This window comes from Balaenoptera borealis (genome assembly GCF_965194805.1).
Source record: "Balaenoptera borealis genome assembly, chromosome: 17".
NCBI lineage: Eukaryota > Metazoa > Chordata > Mammalia > Artiodactyla > Balaenopteridae > Balaenoptera > Balaenoptera borealis.
The window spans coordinates 45,135,151-45,152,214 of record NC_138876.1 but is presented as its reverse complement, the minus strand read 5'-3'; the positions used below and the strand labels follow the sequence as shown (position 1 = coordinate 45,152,214).

The 17,064-nt window shown below is 35.9% G+C and overlaps 1 long non-coding RNA gene across 1 annotated transcript; it reads left to right on the top strand.

Moving 5' to 3' along the window:
- The first annotated feature begins 206 nt into the window (after positions 1-206).
- LOC309614703 lies at positions 207-11,314 on the top strand. Its single transcript, XR_014236370.1, has 2 exons — positions 207-2,009; positions 2,673-11,314. It is a non-coding gene; the product is annotated as an uncharacterized lncRNA (long non-coding RNA).
- Positions 11,315-17,064: the final 5,750 nt, after the last annotated feature.

Here is a 17,064-nt window from a genome sequence, read left to right as displayed (position 1 = left end):
TCTTCAGTGTTCTCTTGATTATTTAGTAGGATATCATTTCACCTCCATGTGTTTGTATTTTTTACAGTTTTTTTCCTGTAATTGATATCTAGTCTCATAGCGTTGTGGTCAGAAAAGATACTTGATACGATTTCAATTTTCTTAAATTTACCAAGGCTTGATTTGTGACCCAAGATATGATCTATCCTGGAGAATGTTCCATGAGCACTTGAGAAAATGTGTATTCTGTTGTTTTTGGATGGAATGTCCTAAAAGTATCAATTAAGTCCATCTTGTTTAATGTGTCATTTAAAGCTTGTGTTTCCTTATTTATTTTGATTTTGGATGATCTGTCCATTGGTGAAAGTGGGGTGTTAAAGTCCCCTACCATATTGTGTTACTGTTGATTTCCCCTTCTATGGCTGTTAGCATTTGCCTTATGTATTGAGGTGCTCCTATGTTGGGTGCATAAATATTTACCATTGTTATATCTTCTTCTTGGATTGATCCCTTGATCATTATGTAGTGTCCTTCTTTGTCTCTTGTAATAGTCTTTATTTTAAAGTCTATTTTGTCTGATATGAGAATTGCTACTGCATCTTTCTTTTGATTTCCATTTGCATGGAATATCTTTTTCCATCCCCTCACTTTCAGTCTGTATGTGTCCTTAAGTCTGAATTGGGTCTCTTGTAGACAGCATATATATGGGTCTTGTTTTTGTATCCATTCATCCAGTCTATGTATTTTGGTGGGAGCATTTAATACATTTACATTTAAGGTAATTATCAATATGTATGTTCTGTTTACCATTTTCTTAATTGTTCTGGGTTTGTTATTGTAGGCCTTTTCCTTGTCTTTGTTTATTGCCTAGAGAAGTTCCTTTAGCATTTGTTGTAGAGCTGGTTTGCTGGTGCTGAATTCTCTTAGCTTTTGCTTGTCTGTAAAGGTTTTAATTTCTCTTTTGAATCTTAATGAGATCCTTGCTGGGTAGAGTAATCTTGGTTGTAAGTTTTCCCATTCCATCATTTTAAATATGTCTTGCCACTCCCTTCTGACTTGCAGAGTTTCTGCTGAAAGATCAGCTGTTAACCTTATGGGGATTCCCTTGCATGTTATTTGTTGTTTTTCCCTTGCTGCATTAATATTTTTTCTTTGTATTTAACTTTTGATAGTTTGATTAATATGTGTTTTGTTGTGTTTCTCCTTGGATTTATGCTGTATGGGTCTCTCTGTGCTTCCTGGACTTGATTGGTTACATCCTTTCCCATATTAGGGAAATTTTCAACTATAATCTCTTCAAATATTTTCTCAGTCCCTTTCTTTTTCTCTTCTTCTTCTGGGACCCCTATAATTCGAATGTTGGGGTATTTAATGTTGTCCCAGAGGTCTCTGTGACTGTCCTCAATGCTTTTCTTTTTTTTTTTTTTCTTTATTCCTCTCTGTGGTAGTTATTTACACTATTTTTTCTTCCTGGTCACTTATCTGTTCTTCTGCATCAGTTATTCTTCTATTGATTCTTTCTAGAGAATTTTTAATTTCCTTTATTGTGTTGTTCATCATTGTTTGCTTGCTCTTTATTTCTTCTATGTCCTTGTTAAACGTTTCTTGTATTTTCTCCATTCTATTTCCAAGATTTTGGATCATCTTTCCCAGCATTAGTTTGAAATCTTTTTCAGGTAGACTGCCTATCTCCTCTTCATTTATTTGGTCTGGTGTGTTTTTACCTTGCTCCTTCATCCGCTGCATATCTCTCTTTCTTCCCATTTTGCTTAACTTACTGTGTTTGGGATCTCCTTTTCACAGGCTGCCGGTTCGTAGTTCCCATTGTTTTTGGTGTCTGCCCCCAGTGGGTAAGTTTGGTTCAGTGGGTTGTGTAGGCTTCCAGGTCGAGGGGACTGGTGCTTGTTTTCTTCGTGTTGGGGCTGGATCTTGTCCTTATGGTGGGCAGGGCTGCATCCGGTGGTGTGTTTTTGGGTGTCTGTGAACTTAGTATTATTTTAGGCAGCCTTTCTGCTAATGGGTGGGGTTGTGTGCCTGTCTTCTAGTTGTTTGGCATGGGCCATCCAGCCCTGGAATTTACTGGCCGTTTGGTGGAGCTGAGTCTTAGCATTGAGACGCAGATATCTGGGAGGGCTCTCGCTGATTGATATTACATGGTCCCGGGAGGTCTCTGGTGGTCCAATGTCCTGACCTCGGCTCTCCCACCTCAGAGGCTCTGTCCCTGGCCTGACCCCAGGCCGGAGCACCAAGACCCTTTCAGACACATGGCAGATGAGTGGTTTATTACCAAGGATATTATACCACTGGAACCAAGAGCCAGATGAAGAGATTCATAGGGTGAGGTCGAGAACAAAGTAACTTCAGTCCTCTTGGAGTTTGGAGTCCAGCACAGTGGCACATAGAGTCATTATGCTTCACCAACCTGGGAGCTCTCTGAAACCCCTCCTTTTGGATTGTAATGGTGGCTTCATTACGCAGGCATGTTTGATTAAATCCTTAGGCCTGATTGTCTTTTTAAAAGATCTTTTTAAATTCTTTTTTTTTTCCTGGCTGGCATATCTCCTGTGGTCTCTCCTCCTATAGCACCACTCTGTTCTCTCCTGGCTCTTTAAAGTTATCGAGAATTCAAGTAGGGAAGGCAGGTTGAATGGGTCACCTGTATGATACCAGTCATAGCAAAACCAAAGCCTCAGTACAGCCTGAACTGCCTCAGACTTGTCCCAGAGGCAGGACTGCCAAAAAAGATCCTTTAAAGGAAGGAAATTCACACAATCTGCTATCAAAAGCAGCATTTCAAGAAAACTTTGTTCTCTTAAGAGAGAGAACCAAATTTAGTCCTGCACCTGCTTACTTTTAACAACAGAATTAATTTTACTGAATTAAATTCAATCTAAACCTAACCAATCCCAACCATGCACAAACCCTCCATCACTTTCTGTATCCATATTCGTTTGTCCCTTATTTTTTCCATCCAGAAACAATCAGCTCTATGAGAAACCTACTTTCTTTTCCCTTAATAAATGCAATTCCATTCCTTATGCCTTCTTTACTGAAAACACACATCCTAATTTCCTTAAGCAACCATGAACTGTCTTATTGGTAGAAAACATCTCAGGGTGTCACCAAACATATACTTTAATAGTTCTATATCTCTTTAGTTTTTCTGGTTAGTAATTGATGTCTCGGTATCTTATTTGGGAATGACCTAGCTATTCAACAAACTTGTATCATTTAACTTAATACAGCTTCAAGTTACCAAAATCTGAAGAAGCTATTTTAGATGGACATTTCCAAAACAGCATTATTCCCATAGAGTTTACCAAAAATCTCTTATCTCAGTTACATTTACTTAAAAGTTTAATCATATCTGGTTATTTTCCTTGTTGACAAACTTCATAACAGAAACAATGTGCACTTATTGACTTTCAGTAACCCTTGGTACAATAAAAGTATTATACTTGATGTTGATGACTATAAAGACAGGTCTGTATTAATTAACCCACAAGTTTAAGCTAGATTTAATACCAGATATAAATTCAATATTGAGTATTTCCCAGATCACATGAACCTGAAATGTATTCTGATAAGTTTCTTTTGTATTTCTGAGAATGTATATAAGTGGCCAATTTCCTTTAAGCCAGTTAAATACAGCTCATTTTCAAGCTAATTTTTACATAAAGACAGACAGAACCAAAGATCTCATAGTTTTCCTGCCTGAGTTTAATAAGGTCTCTTTCTTTCCCCCTTTGTCTGGGGGACTACAGATGGATCAAATATTTCCTGAGAGCCCAGGCAGAATAGTTACATTGCAAAGGCAGTGGAGAGAAATGAAAGCTCCTCCCTCTCTCTCTCTCTCTCTCTCTCTCTCTTTTTTCTCTTTAAAATTCCACTAAGTAGCCCAAGGCTGGAGTCTCAGGCAATGTGGACTGTGTTTTTATTTCAACACTTAATGCTTAAGTGTTCCACCGTGCCCACAATTTTGGCAGAGACTTGCAGGAGCAGTTAGACAGACAAAACTACATAAGACAAAGATCATTTTACTCAACATGTACCAATGACAGAAACTTAAAGGCACAAACAAGAAGTTTTCAGGATAAAGGGGATGTATGGGAGTACAAGCCTAAAGATCAAGGGAGAGGTAAAGGGAGGAGGGACAAAAAAGACTGAAAAAAAGAAAGAGACAGGAGAAAAATCAAGGTGAGAATACTGGGACTCTCAGACTTCCAGCCACTACACAATATGCGGATAAACATGTATCATTCTCATAAATCTCCCATCAGGGAGAGCCCACTGGACTAAGATCTGCATGGTGTGAGGCAAGCCTCTCCCACCTCTGCTTGTCACTCATCAAGGTGAGCCATTGCCAGCCAGAGGGAGCAGTTCTCACAAGCTGAGAGGAGAGATGCTGTAGCTGCCTGACATCCACTCTCTCGGAAGGATAGGACAGGGAAGTAGGAGAGGACAGAGAAAGGAGAAGGAAACAGATAGTAGGAGAGGGAAAGGGACAAAGGGGAGGGGAAATCTTGCTTGAGAGAGGGTACCGAGGCCCTCAGGCACCAGGAAGGCAGACTTACTAAACGTGGTGATGCTGAAACAAGAGGTTCAGGTGGCCGTTTGTCACCCACAGGGAAGCCTCATTCAGTGGTCCCAGATGTACCCAGATCCTCTCCCATGAAGGAGACAAATGCCCCACGTTGGGTGCCACAAAGTCTGTTATTGACCAAGGTTCTTGGCCTTCCTTAATCAACAGAAAGTAATAAGAGGCCAGACAAGAAATTCAGGCAAAGATTTACTGGGGTTCCTGCTGCAGCAGGAGGGTATGAAAACAAGTAACACGTTCCCTTGCTCACTCCCCAAGGTGGGGGTTGGAGGGAGCTGGTTCCTTATATAGGGAAAGGGTAGGGGCGGGTCCATGGGTCAGGCCAGATGTGTGGCTTAGCTGGTTTGCCTATCCCCTTGATGGTGCTGTGTGCAGGGTTCATGCGCAGTACCCTGCTTTTGCTCCCAACACCCTGATTTTGCTCCTGTCTCTTCAGAAATGACAGTTGGATTTTTGGTCTTTTTGTATCTTGTTGTCCATAATTCACCCCAACTGCACATGCCCGCAGCTATTTTCAATCCCATATACTTTCTTGATATTTTCTTGTTTGAGGAGACATTTGTCCAGTTGCAAGCACTGCAGCAAAGGGTCCCAGGTCCCACATACCAGCCTGTCTCATACACATTTTAATTTATAAATATATTTTTTTAATTTTTAATTAATATTAAAAATTTTAATACACTTTTTGGTATGTCTCAATAGAAGGCATACAATGGCCAACAGGTACACAAAAAGATGCTCAACATCACTAATTATCAAGGAAATGCAAGTCAAAACAATGAGATTTATCATCTCACACTCTTAGGATGGCTTTTATTTTAAAAATAAGGCAAGGAATAACAAGTGTTCTTAATGATGTAGAGAAAAGGAAACTCTTGTTCATTATTGGGAAGTTAGTTGGTAGTGCCACTATGGAAAACATGATGGAGGTTCCTTAAAAAATTAAAAATAGAACTACCAGATGATCCAGCAATCCCACTTCTGAATATATATCTGTAGGAAAAAAATCAGTGTCTCAAAGAGATATCTGCACTCCCAAGTCCACTGCAGCATTGTTCACAAAAGCCAAGATATGGAAACAACCTAATTGTCCAGGATAAAGAAGATATGATACACAAACACACACACACACACACACACACACACACACACAAATAGAATATTATTCAGCCATGAGAAAGGAGGACATCCTGCCATTTGTGACAAAATGACCATAGAGGATGTTATACTAAGGGAAATAAGCCAGACACACAAAAAATTACTGAATGATTGTATTTACATGTGAAATATAGAATATATAAAAAGAACTCTTAGAAATAGAGAGTAGAATGGTGGGTACAAGCCTTCAATTATAAGATGAATAAGTTGTGGGGATCAAATACACAGCATGGTGACTATAGTTAGTAATACTGTATTCTATGCTTGAAATTGGCTAAGAGTGGACCTCAAAAGTTTTCAACACACACACACATAAATATGTGAGGTGACAGATGTATTAATTACCATGATTGTGGCAATCATTTAACAATGTATATATATATCCATTCCTCATATTTTGTACTTTAAATATATACAATTTTATTTGACAGTTGTACCTCAATAAAGGTGATAAAAATCATGAATGTTGTTATTAAAAATAAATACTATATGGTAAAACAGTTTCATATAATGTTTTAAAGATGACTTCAATATTGAAAAATTAAACTAACTATTATACAATGATAACAGAGTGGAATTGTCTGAGGAAATATGTAAATAGAGTAGAATTAACTGGACAAATTGTTATAGGAAAAATTTTAATAGAGCTAAAAAATAATACTATAATTTTCTTTTAAATGTTTTATTGGAGTATCGTTGATTTAAGATGTTGTGTTGGTTTCAGATGTACAGCAAAGTGAATTGATTATACATTTGCATATATCCACTCTTTTTTAGATTCTTTACCCATAGTGTCTGTCAATGGACACTTAGGTTGCTTCCATGTCCTGGCTATTGTAAATAGAGCTGCAATGAACATTATGGTACATGTCACTTTTTGAATTATGGTTTTCTCAGAGTATATGCCCAGTAGTGGGATTGGTGGGTCACATGGTAGTTCTATTTTTAGTTTTTTAGAAAACCTCCATACTGTTCTCCATAGTGGCTATATCAAGTTATATTCCCACCAACAATGCAAGAGGGTTGTCTTTTCTCCACACCCTCACCAGCATTTATTGTTTGCAGATATTTTGATGATGGCCATTCTGACTAGTGTGAGGTGATACTTCATTGGAGTTTTGATTTGCATTTCTCTAATGATTAGTGATGTTGAGCATCCTTTCATGTGTTTGTTGGCAATCTGTACGTCTTCTTTGGAGAAACGTCTATTTAGGTCTTCTGCCCATTTTAGATTGGGTTTTTTGTTCTTTTAATATTGAGCTGCATGAGCTGCTTGTATATTTTGGAGATTAAACCTTTGTCAGTTGCTTCATTTGCAAATATTTTCTCCCATTCTGTGGACTATCTTTTCGTCTTATTTATGGTTTTCTTTGCTGTACAAGAGCTTTTAAGTTTCATTAGGTCCCATTTGTTTATTTTTGTTTTTATTTCCATTTCTCTAGGAGGTGGGTCAAAAAGGATCTTGCTGTGATTTATGTCATAGAGTGTTCTGCCTATGTTTTCCTATAAGAGTGTTATAATGTCTGACCTTACACTGAGGTCTTTAATCCATTTTGAGTTTATTTTTGGGTATGGTGTTAAGAAGTGTTCTAATTTCATTCTTTTACATGTAGACGTCCAGTTTTCCCAGCACCACTTGTTGAAGAGGATGTCTTTTATCCACTGTATATTCTTGCCTCTTTTATTAAAAATAAGGTGACCATATGTGCGTGGGTTTATCTCTGGACTATCTATCCTGTTCCATTAATCTATATTTCTGTTTTTGTGCCAGTACTGTCCTGATTACTGTAGCTTTGTAGTATATTCTGAAGTCATGGAGCTTGACTCTTCCAGCTCAGTTTTCTTTCTCAAGATTGCTTTGGCTATTTGGGGTGTTTTGTGTTTCCATACAAATTGTGAATTTTTTTGTTCTAGTTCTGTGAAAAATGCCATTGGTAGTTTGACAAGGATTTCATTGAATCTGTAGATTGCTTTCAGTAGTATAGTCATTTTCACAATGTTGATTCCTCCAATCCAAGAACCTGGTATATCTCTTCAACTGTTTGTATCGTCTTTAATTTCTTTCATCAGTGTCTTATAGTTTTCTGCATACAGGTCTTTTGTCTACTTAGGTAGGTTTATTCCTAGGTATTTTATTCTTTATGTTGCAATGGTAAATGGCAGTGTTTCCTTATTTCTTTTCTGATTTTTTGTTGTTAGTGTATAGGAATCCAAGGGATTTCTATGCATTAATTTTGTATCCTGCTACTTTACCAAATTCCTTGATTAGTCCTAGTAGTTTTCTGGTAGCATCTTTAGGATTCTCTATGAATAGTATCATGTCATCTGTAAAAAGTGACAGTTTACTTCTTCTCTGCCAATTTGCATTACTTTATTTCTTTTTCTCCTCTGATTGCCATAGCTACAACTTCCAAAACTATGTTGAATAATAGTGGTGAGAGTGGGCAACCTTGTCTTGTTCCTGAACTTAGGGTAAATTGTTTCACTTTTTCACCATTAAGAACAATGTTGGCTGTGGGTTTGTCATATGTGGCCTTTATTATGTTGAGGTAGGTTCCCTCTATGCCTACAATCTGGAGGGTTTTTATCATAAATGGGTGTTGGATTTTTGTCAAAACTTTTTCTGCATCTACTGAGATGATCATATAGTTTTTATCCTTCAATTGGTTAATATTGTTTATCACACTGATTGATTTGCATATATTGAAGAATCCTTGCATTCGTGGGATAAACTCCACTTGATCATGGTGTATGATCCCTTTAATGTGCTGTTGGATTCTGTTTGCTAGTATTTTGTTGAGGATTTTGCATCTATGTTCATCAGTGATATTTTGTATTGTATTTCTGCTATGACAGCTGTTATTTCTCCTTTTTCATTTCCAATTCTATTGATTTGAGTCTTCTCCCTTTTTTTCTTGATGAGTCTGGCTAATGGTTTATCAATTTTATTTATCTTCTCAAAGAACCAGCTTTTAATTTTATTGATCTATCATTTCCTTCATTTCTTTATCATTTATTTCGGATCTAATCTTTATGATTTCTTTCCTTCTGCTAATTGGGTTTTTTTGTTGTTCTTCTTCTTCTTTCTTTAATTGCTTTAGGTATAGGGTTAGCTTATTTATTTGAGGTGTTTCTTGTTTCTTGAGGTATGAATGTATTGCTATAAACTTCCCTCTTAGAACTGCTTTTGTTGCATCCCATAGGTTTGGGGTCATTGTGTTTTCATTGTTATTTGTTTCTAGGTATTTTTTGATTCCCTCTTTGATTTCTTCAGTGATCTCTTGGTTATTTAGTAATGTATTGTTTAACCTCCATGTGTTTGTATTTTTTACAGATTTTTTTCCTGTAATTGATATCTAGTCTCATAGTGTTGTGGTCAGAGAAGATACTTGATACAATTTCAATTTTCTTATATTTACCAAGGCTTGATTTGTGACCCAAGATATGATCTATCCTGGAGAATGTTCCATGAGCACTTGAGAAGAATGTGTATTCTGTTGTTTTTGGTTGGAATGTCCTATAAATATCAATTAAGTCCATCTTGTTTAATGTATCATTTAAAGCTTGTGTTTCTTATTTATTTTCATTTTGGGTGATCTATCCAATGGTGAAAATGGGGTGTTAAAGTCCCCTTCTATGATTGTGCTACTGTCAATTTCCCCTTTTATGGCTGTTAGCATTTGCTTTATGTATTGAGGTGCTCCTTTGTTGGGTGCATATATATTTACAATTTTTATATCTTCCTCTTGGATTGATCCCTTGATCATTATGTAGTGTCCTTCTTTGTCTCTTGTAACAGTCTTTATTTTAAAGTCTATTTTGTCTGATATAAGAATTGCTACTGCAGCTTTCTTTTGATTTCCATCTGTATGGAATATCTTTTTCCACCCCTCACTTTCAGTTGTATGTGTCCCTACTTCTGAAGTGGGTCTGCTGTAGACAGCATATCTATGGGTCTTGTTTTTGTATCCATTCGTTCAGTCTATGTCTTTTGGTTGGAGCATTTAATCTATTTACATTTAAGGTAATTATCGATATGTATGTTCCTACTACCGTTTTCTCAATTGTTCTTGGTTTGTTATTGTAGGTCTTTTCCTTCTCTTGTGTTTCCTGCCTAGAGAAGTTCCTTTAGCATTTGTTGTAAAGCTGGTTTGCTGGTGCTGAGTTCTCTTAGGTTTTGCTTGTCTGTAAAGGTTTTAATTTTTCTGTCAAATCTGAATGAGACCCTTGTTGCGTAGAGTAATCCTGGTTGTAAGTTTTTCCCTTTCATCATTTTAAATATGTCCTGCCACTCCCTTTTGGCTTGCAGAGTTTCTGCTGAAAGATCAGCTGTTAACCTTATGGGGATTCCCTTGTATGTTATTTGTTGTTTTTCCCTTGCTGCTTTTAATATTTTTTCTTTGTATTTAATTTTTGATAGTTTGATGAATATGTGTCTTGGTGTGTTTCTCCTTGGATTTATCCTGTATGGGACTCTCTGTCCTTCCTGCACTTGATTGACTATATCCTTTCCCATATTAGGGAAGTTTTCAACTATAATCTCTTCAAATATTTTCTCAGTCCCTTTCTTTTTCACTTTTTGTTCCCGGACCCCTATAATTAGAATGTTGGTGCATTTAATGTTGCCCCAGATGTCTCTGAGACTGTCCTCAATTCTTTTCATTCTTTTTTCCTTATTCTGTTCTGTGGTAGTTATTTCCACTATTTTATCTTCCAGGTCACTAATCCTTTCTTATGCCTCAGTTATTCTGCTGTTGATTCTTTCTAGAGAATTTTTAATTTCATTTACTGTGTTGTTCATCATTGTTTGTTTGCTATTTAGTTCTTGTAGGTCCTTGTTAAACGTTTCTTGTACTTTCTCCATTCTGTTTCCAAGACTTTCGATCATCTTTAGTATCATTACTCTGAATTCTTTTTCAGGTAAACTGCCTATTTCCTCTTCATTTGTTTGGTCTGGTGTGTTTTTACCTTGCTCCTTCAACTGCTTTGTGTTTCTCTGTCTTCTCATTTTGCTTAACTTACTGTGTTTGGGGTCTCTTTTTTACAGGCTGCAGGTTCGTAATTCCCGTTGCTTTTGGTGTCTGCCCCCAGTGGGTAAGGTTGGTTCAGTGGGTTGTGTAGGCTTCCAGGTCGAGGGGTCTGGTGCCTGTGTTCTTGCGGATGATGCTGGATCTTGTCTTTCTGGTGTGCAGGATCACATACAGTGGTGTTTTTGGGGTGTCTGTTACCTTATTATGATTCTAGGCAGCCTCTCTGCCAATGGGTGAGGTTGTGTACCTGTATTGCTAGTTGTTTGGCATAGGGTGTCCATCACGGTAGCTTGCTGGTTCTTGAGTGGAGCTGGCTCTTAGCACTGAGATGGAGATCTCTGGGAGAGTTTTGCTGTTTGATATTATGTGCAGCCGGGAGGTATCAGGTGGACTAATGTCTTGAACTTGGCTCTTTCACTTCAGAGCCACAGGCCTGACACCCAGCCAGAGCATGAAGACACTGTCAGCCACATGACTCAGCAGAAAAGGGAAAAGAAAAGAAAGAAAGAAAGAAAGAAAGAAAGAAAGAAAGAAAGAAAGAAAGAAAGAAAGAAAAGAAAAGTTATTAAAATAAAAAATAAAAAATTATTATAAATAAAAATATTAAAAGATAATAAAAACAGAAAGAAAGAAGAGAGCATCCAAACCAAAAAACACATCCACCACTGATAACAAGTGCTAAAAACTATACTAAAAAAACAAAACAAACAAAAAGGACAGACAGAACCCTAGGACAAATGGTAAATGCAAAACTATACAGACAAATTCATGCAGAGAAGCATACACATACACACTCACAAAAAGGGAAAAAGGAAAAAAAAAAACTTTTGGGAAATCTGAGGTCTTCTGCCAGCGTTCAGTAGGTGTTCTGTAGGAGTTGTTCCACATGTAGATGTATTTCTGATGTATTTGTGGGGAGCAAGGTGATCTCCACGTTTTAATCCTCTGCCATCTTGAAGGTCTCCTCCATGTATCTTTTTGAATAATAGTTTTCTCTGGTTATATTCTCAGGAGTGGGATTGCAGGATCATATGTTAGCTCTACTTTTAGTTTTAAAGAAACCTCCATACTCTTCTCCAGAGCATTTGTACCAGTTTACATTCCCACCAACAATGTAGGAGGGTTGCCTTTTCTCCACACCCTCTCACGCATTTACTCTTTGTAGGGTTTTTGATGATAACCATTCTGGCTGGTGTGAGGTGATACCTCATTGTAGTTTTGATTTGCATTTCTCTTATAACTAGCGATGTTGAGCACCTTTTCACGTGCTTTTCAGCCATCTGTATGTCTTCTATGGAGAAATGTCTATTTATATTTTTGCCCATTTTTTGATTGGGTTCACTGTTTTTTAGATATTGAGCTGCATGAGCTGTTTGTATAGTTTGGAGATTAATCCCTTGTTGGTTGTTTCATTTGCAAATATTTTCTATCATTCTGAGGGTTGTCTTTTCATTTCGTTAATGGTTTCCTTTGCTGTGCAAAAGCTTTTAAGTTTAATTAGGCCCCATTTGTTTATTTTTATTTTCATTACTCAAGGAGGTGGATTGAAAAAGATCTTGCTGTGATTTATGTCAGAGTGTTCTACCTATGTTTTCCTCTTAGAGTTTTAGAGTGTCTGGTCTTACATTTAGGTCTTTATTCCTTTTTGAGTTTATTTTTATGTATGGTTTTAGGGAGTGTTCTAATTTCTTTCTTTTACATATAGCTCTCCAGTTTTCCAAGCACCATTTATTGAAGAGACCGTTTTTTCTCCATTGTATATTTTTGCCTCTTTTGACATAGATTAGGTGAGTGCATGGGTTATCTCTGGCCTTTCTCTCCTGTTCCATTGATGAGTATTTGTGTTTTTGTGCCAGTACCACGACTGTACGTTTGTAGAATAGTCTGAAGTCAGGGAGCCTGATTCCTCCAACTCCATTTTTCTTTCTCAAGATTGCTTTGGCAATTCATGGTCTTTAGCGTTTCCATACAAATTGTAAAATATTTTGTTCTAATTCTGTGAAAAATGCCATTGGTAATTTGATAGGGATTGCATTGAATCTGTAGATTGCTTTAGGTAGTATAGTCATTTTCACAATATTGATCCTTCCAATCCAGAAACATGGTATATCTCTCCATCTGTTTGTGTCATCTTTTATTTCTTTCATCAGTACCTTATAGTTTTTTGAGTGTAGGTCTTTTGACTCCTTAGGAAGGTATTCCTAGGTATTTTATTCTTTTAGATGTGATTTTAAATGTGATTGTTTCCTTGATTTCTCTTTCTGATCCTTCTTTGTTAGTGTATAGGAATGTGAGATTTCTGTGTATTAATTTTGTATCCTGCAGCTTTACCAAATTCATTGATGAGCTCTAGTAGTTTTCTGGTAGTGTCTTTAGGTTTTTCTGTGTATAATATCATATCATCTGCAAACAGTGACAGTTTTACTTCTTCTTTACCAGTTTGGATTCCTTTTATTTCTTTTTCTTTTCTGATTGCTGTTGCTAGGACTTCCTAAAATATTTTGAATAAGAGTGGCAAGAGTGGACATCCTTGTCTTCTTCCTGATCTTAGAGAAAATGCTTTCTGTTTTTCACCACTGAGAATGATGTTTTCTGTGGGTTTGTCATATATGGCCTTTATTATGTTTGAGGGAAGTTCTCTCTATACCCAGTTTCTGGAGTTTTTAATCATAACTGGATGTTGAATTTTGTCAAAAACTTTTTCTGCATCTATTGCGATGATTATATAGTTTTTATTCTTCAGTTTCTTGATGTGGTGTATCACAGTGATTGACTTGCAGATAGTGAAACATCCTTGCATACCTGGGATAAATCCCGCTTGATCATTATGTTTGATCCTTTTAATGTGTTGTTGGATTTGGTTTCCTAGTATTTTGTTTACGATTTTAGCATCTATGTTCATCAGTGATATTGGGCTGTAGTTTTCTTTTTTTGTGATATCTTTGTCTGGTTTTGGTATCAGGGTGATGGTGGCCTCGTAGAATAAGCTTGGGTGTGTTCCTTCCTCTTCTTTTTTTTGGAAGAGTTTCAGAAGGATAAGGATTAACTCTTCTCTAAATGTTTGATAGAATTTGCCTGTGACGCCATCTGCTCCTGGACTTTTGTTTGCTGGAAGATTTTTAATCACAGTTTCAATTTCAGCACTTGTGATTAGTTTGTTCATATTTTCTATTTCTGCCTGATTCAGTCTTGGAATGTTGTACCTTTCTAAGAATTTGTCCATTTCTTCCAGGTTGTCCATTTTATTCATGTATAGCTGCTTGTACTAGTCTCTTATGATCCTTTGTATTTCTGTGGTGTCTGTTGCAACTTCTTTTTCATTTCTAATTTTATTGATTTGGACCCTTTCCTTTTTTTCTTGATGAGTCTGGCTAAAGTTTCATCAATTTTGGTAATCTTATCAAAGAACCAGCTTTTAGTTTCATTGATCTTTGCTATTGTTTTCTTCATCTCTATTTCATTTATTTCTGCTCTGATTTTTGTGATTTCTTTCCTTCTACAAAGTTTTTTCTTCTTCTTCTTTCTCTATTTGCTTTAGGTGTAAGCTTAGTTTGTTTATTTGTGATTTTTCTTGTTTCTTGAGGTGAGATTGTATTGCTATAGATTTCCCTCTTAGAACTGCTTTTGCTGCATTCCATAGGTTCTGGATCTCTGTGTTTTCATCCTCATTTGTCTCTAGGGGTTTTTTGATTTGCTCTTTGATTTATTCAGTGATCCATTTGTCATTTAATAACATATTGTTTAGCCTCCATGTATTTGTGTCTTTTACATTTTTTTTCCGGTAAGTGATTTGTAATCTCATAGCACTGTTGTTGGAAAAAATGCTTGGTATGATTTCAATTTTCTTAAATTTACTGAGGCTTTATTTGTGATACATGATATGATCTACCATGAAGAATGTTCTGTGTGCACTTGAGAAGAAAGTGTGTTCTGCTGCTTTCAGATGTAATGACCTATAAATATAAATTAAGTCTATTTGGTCTAAAGTGTCATTTAAGGCTTGTGTTTCCTTATTAATTTTCTGTCCTGATGATCTGTCCATTGATGTAAGTGGGGTGTTAAAGTCCCCCACTATTGTGTTACCATCAGTTTCCCCTTTTATGGTCATCAGCAGTTGCCTTATATCATGAGGTGTTCCTATGTTGGGTGCATATATATTTACAATTGCTATGCCTTCTTCTTGGATTGATCCCTTGATCATTATGTAGTGTCCTTCCTTGTCTCTTGTAACAGTCTTTATTCTAAAGCCTGTTTTTGCTGATATGAGTATTACTACTCCAGCTTTCTTTTGATTTCCATTTGCATGGAATACCTTTTTCCATCCCCTCACTTTCAGACTGTATGTGTCCCTAGGTCTGAAGTGGGTCTCTTGTAGATAGCATATTTATGGGTCTTATTTTTGTATCCATTCAACTAGTCTGTGTCTTTTGTTCAGAGCATTTAACGCATTTACATTTAAGGTAATTATTGATACATATGTTCTTATTGCCCTTTTCTTATGAAACTACCAAATCCCTATGTTGTACACCTGAAACTAATATAATATTGTAAGTCAATTATACTTTAATTAAAAATATGTGGCTGTCAACTATATTTCAAAAAAATAAAACATAAAAATAATAAAAACATTCTTACTGGTTGCCTAAAAAATAAATATGTGGAAATACTGTGTAGGTCAAACACATATTCTATTACATTAGATGCATCCCTCATAATGTATGTTTCCTCCATCCTAATGGATATTTCTCAGTTTCAGCTGATAGAACCTTTGATCACGTATACTTGGGATATTTAAAGAAAGAATGACTATTGAGTTCCTTTCACATTACATAACAGGTACTTAATAAATGTTGTTGACTAGGCAAAATGAAGAAATCATCCACACTATGTTATATGGTTCAAAATTCAGAGTTATTGTGGTGGGATGAAATGGGAGATTGGGATTGACATATATCCATTATACGTATAAAATAGATAACTAATAAGAACCTGCTGTATAAAAATAAATAAATAAAATACAAAAAAATTCAGTTATTAAATTATATGTAGAGAGAAAACTGAATACATTTACTGACATATTTGGTAACCGTAATAGTTTTTTTTTAATTGATGTATAGTTGATTTATAATATTAGTTTCAGTTGTACATCATAGTGATTTGTTATTCTTACAGATTATAATCTATTAAAAGTTATTACAAGATAATGGCTATAATTCCCTGTACTGTCTTTTATATCTTTGTTGCTTATTTATTTTATACATAGTAGTTTGTATCTCAATCCCATACCCCATCTTTCTCCCCTTTCCTATTCCCAGTGGTAACCACAGGTTTGTTTTGTATATCTGTTTCTGTTTTGTTATGTATATTTGTTTTATTTTTTAGATTCCGCATACAAGTGAAATCATATGGTATTTGTTATTCTCTGTCTGACTCTTTTTCACTTAGCACAATATTTTCTAGGTCTATCCATGCTGCTGCAAATGTCACTATTTCATTCTATTTTATGGCTGAGTAATATTCCATACCACATCTTATTTATTCACCTGTTGATGGACATGTGGCTTGCTTCCATATCTTGATTATTGTAAATAGTGCTATGAGCTTTGGGGTGTATGTGTCTTTTGGAAGTAGTGGTTTCATTTTTTCTGGATATATATCTAGGATTGTAATTGCTGGATCATATGGTATTCCAATTTTTAGTTTTTTGAGGAACCTCCATATTGTTTTCCACAGTGGCTTCACCAATTTACATTTCCTCCAGTGGTGTACAAGGATTCCCTTTTCTCCATATCCTTGCCAACATTTGTTATTTTTAGTCTTTTTGATGATAACCATTCTGATAGATGTGAGGTGGTATCTCATTGTCGTTTTGATTCACTTTTCTCTATATATTTAGCAATGTTGAGCGTCATTTCATGTGTCTGATAGCCATCTACAGGTTTTTTTTTAAAGTATCTCTTTAGTTCTTCTGCCCTTTTTTTGATTGGGGTTGTTTTTTTTTTGATATTGAGTTGTATGAGCTGTTTATATATTTATCTTTATATGACCTTGTTGGTTATATCGTTTGTAAATATTTTCTCCTATTCCATAGGTTGTCTTTTCATTTTGTTGATGGTTTTCGTTGCTGTGTAAAATCTTTTGAGTTTAATTAGGTCCCATTTGTTCATTTTTGCTTTTATTTATTTTGCCTTAGGAGACAGATCAAAAAGGTATTGTTACAGTGTATGTCAAAGAATGTTCTGCCTGTGTCCTCTTCTAGGAGATTTATGGTTTAAGGTCTCAAACATATGTCTTTAA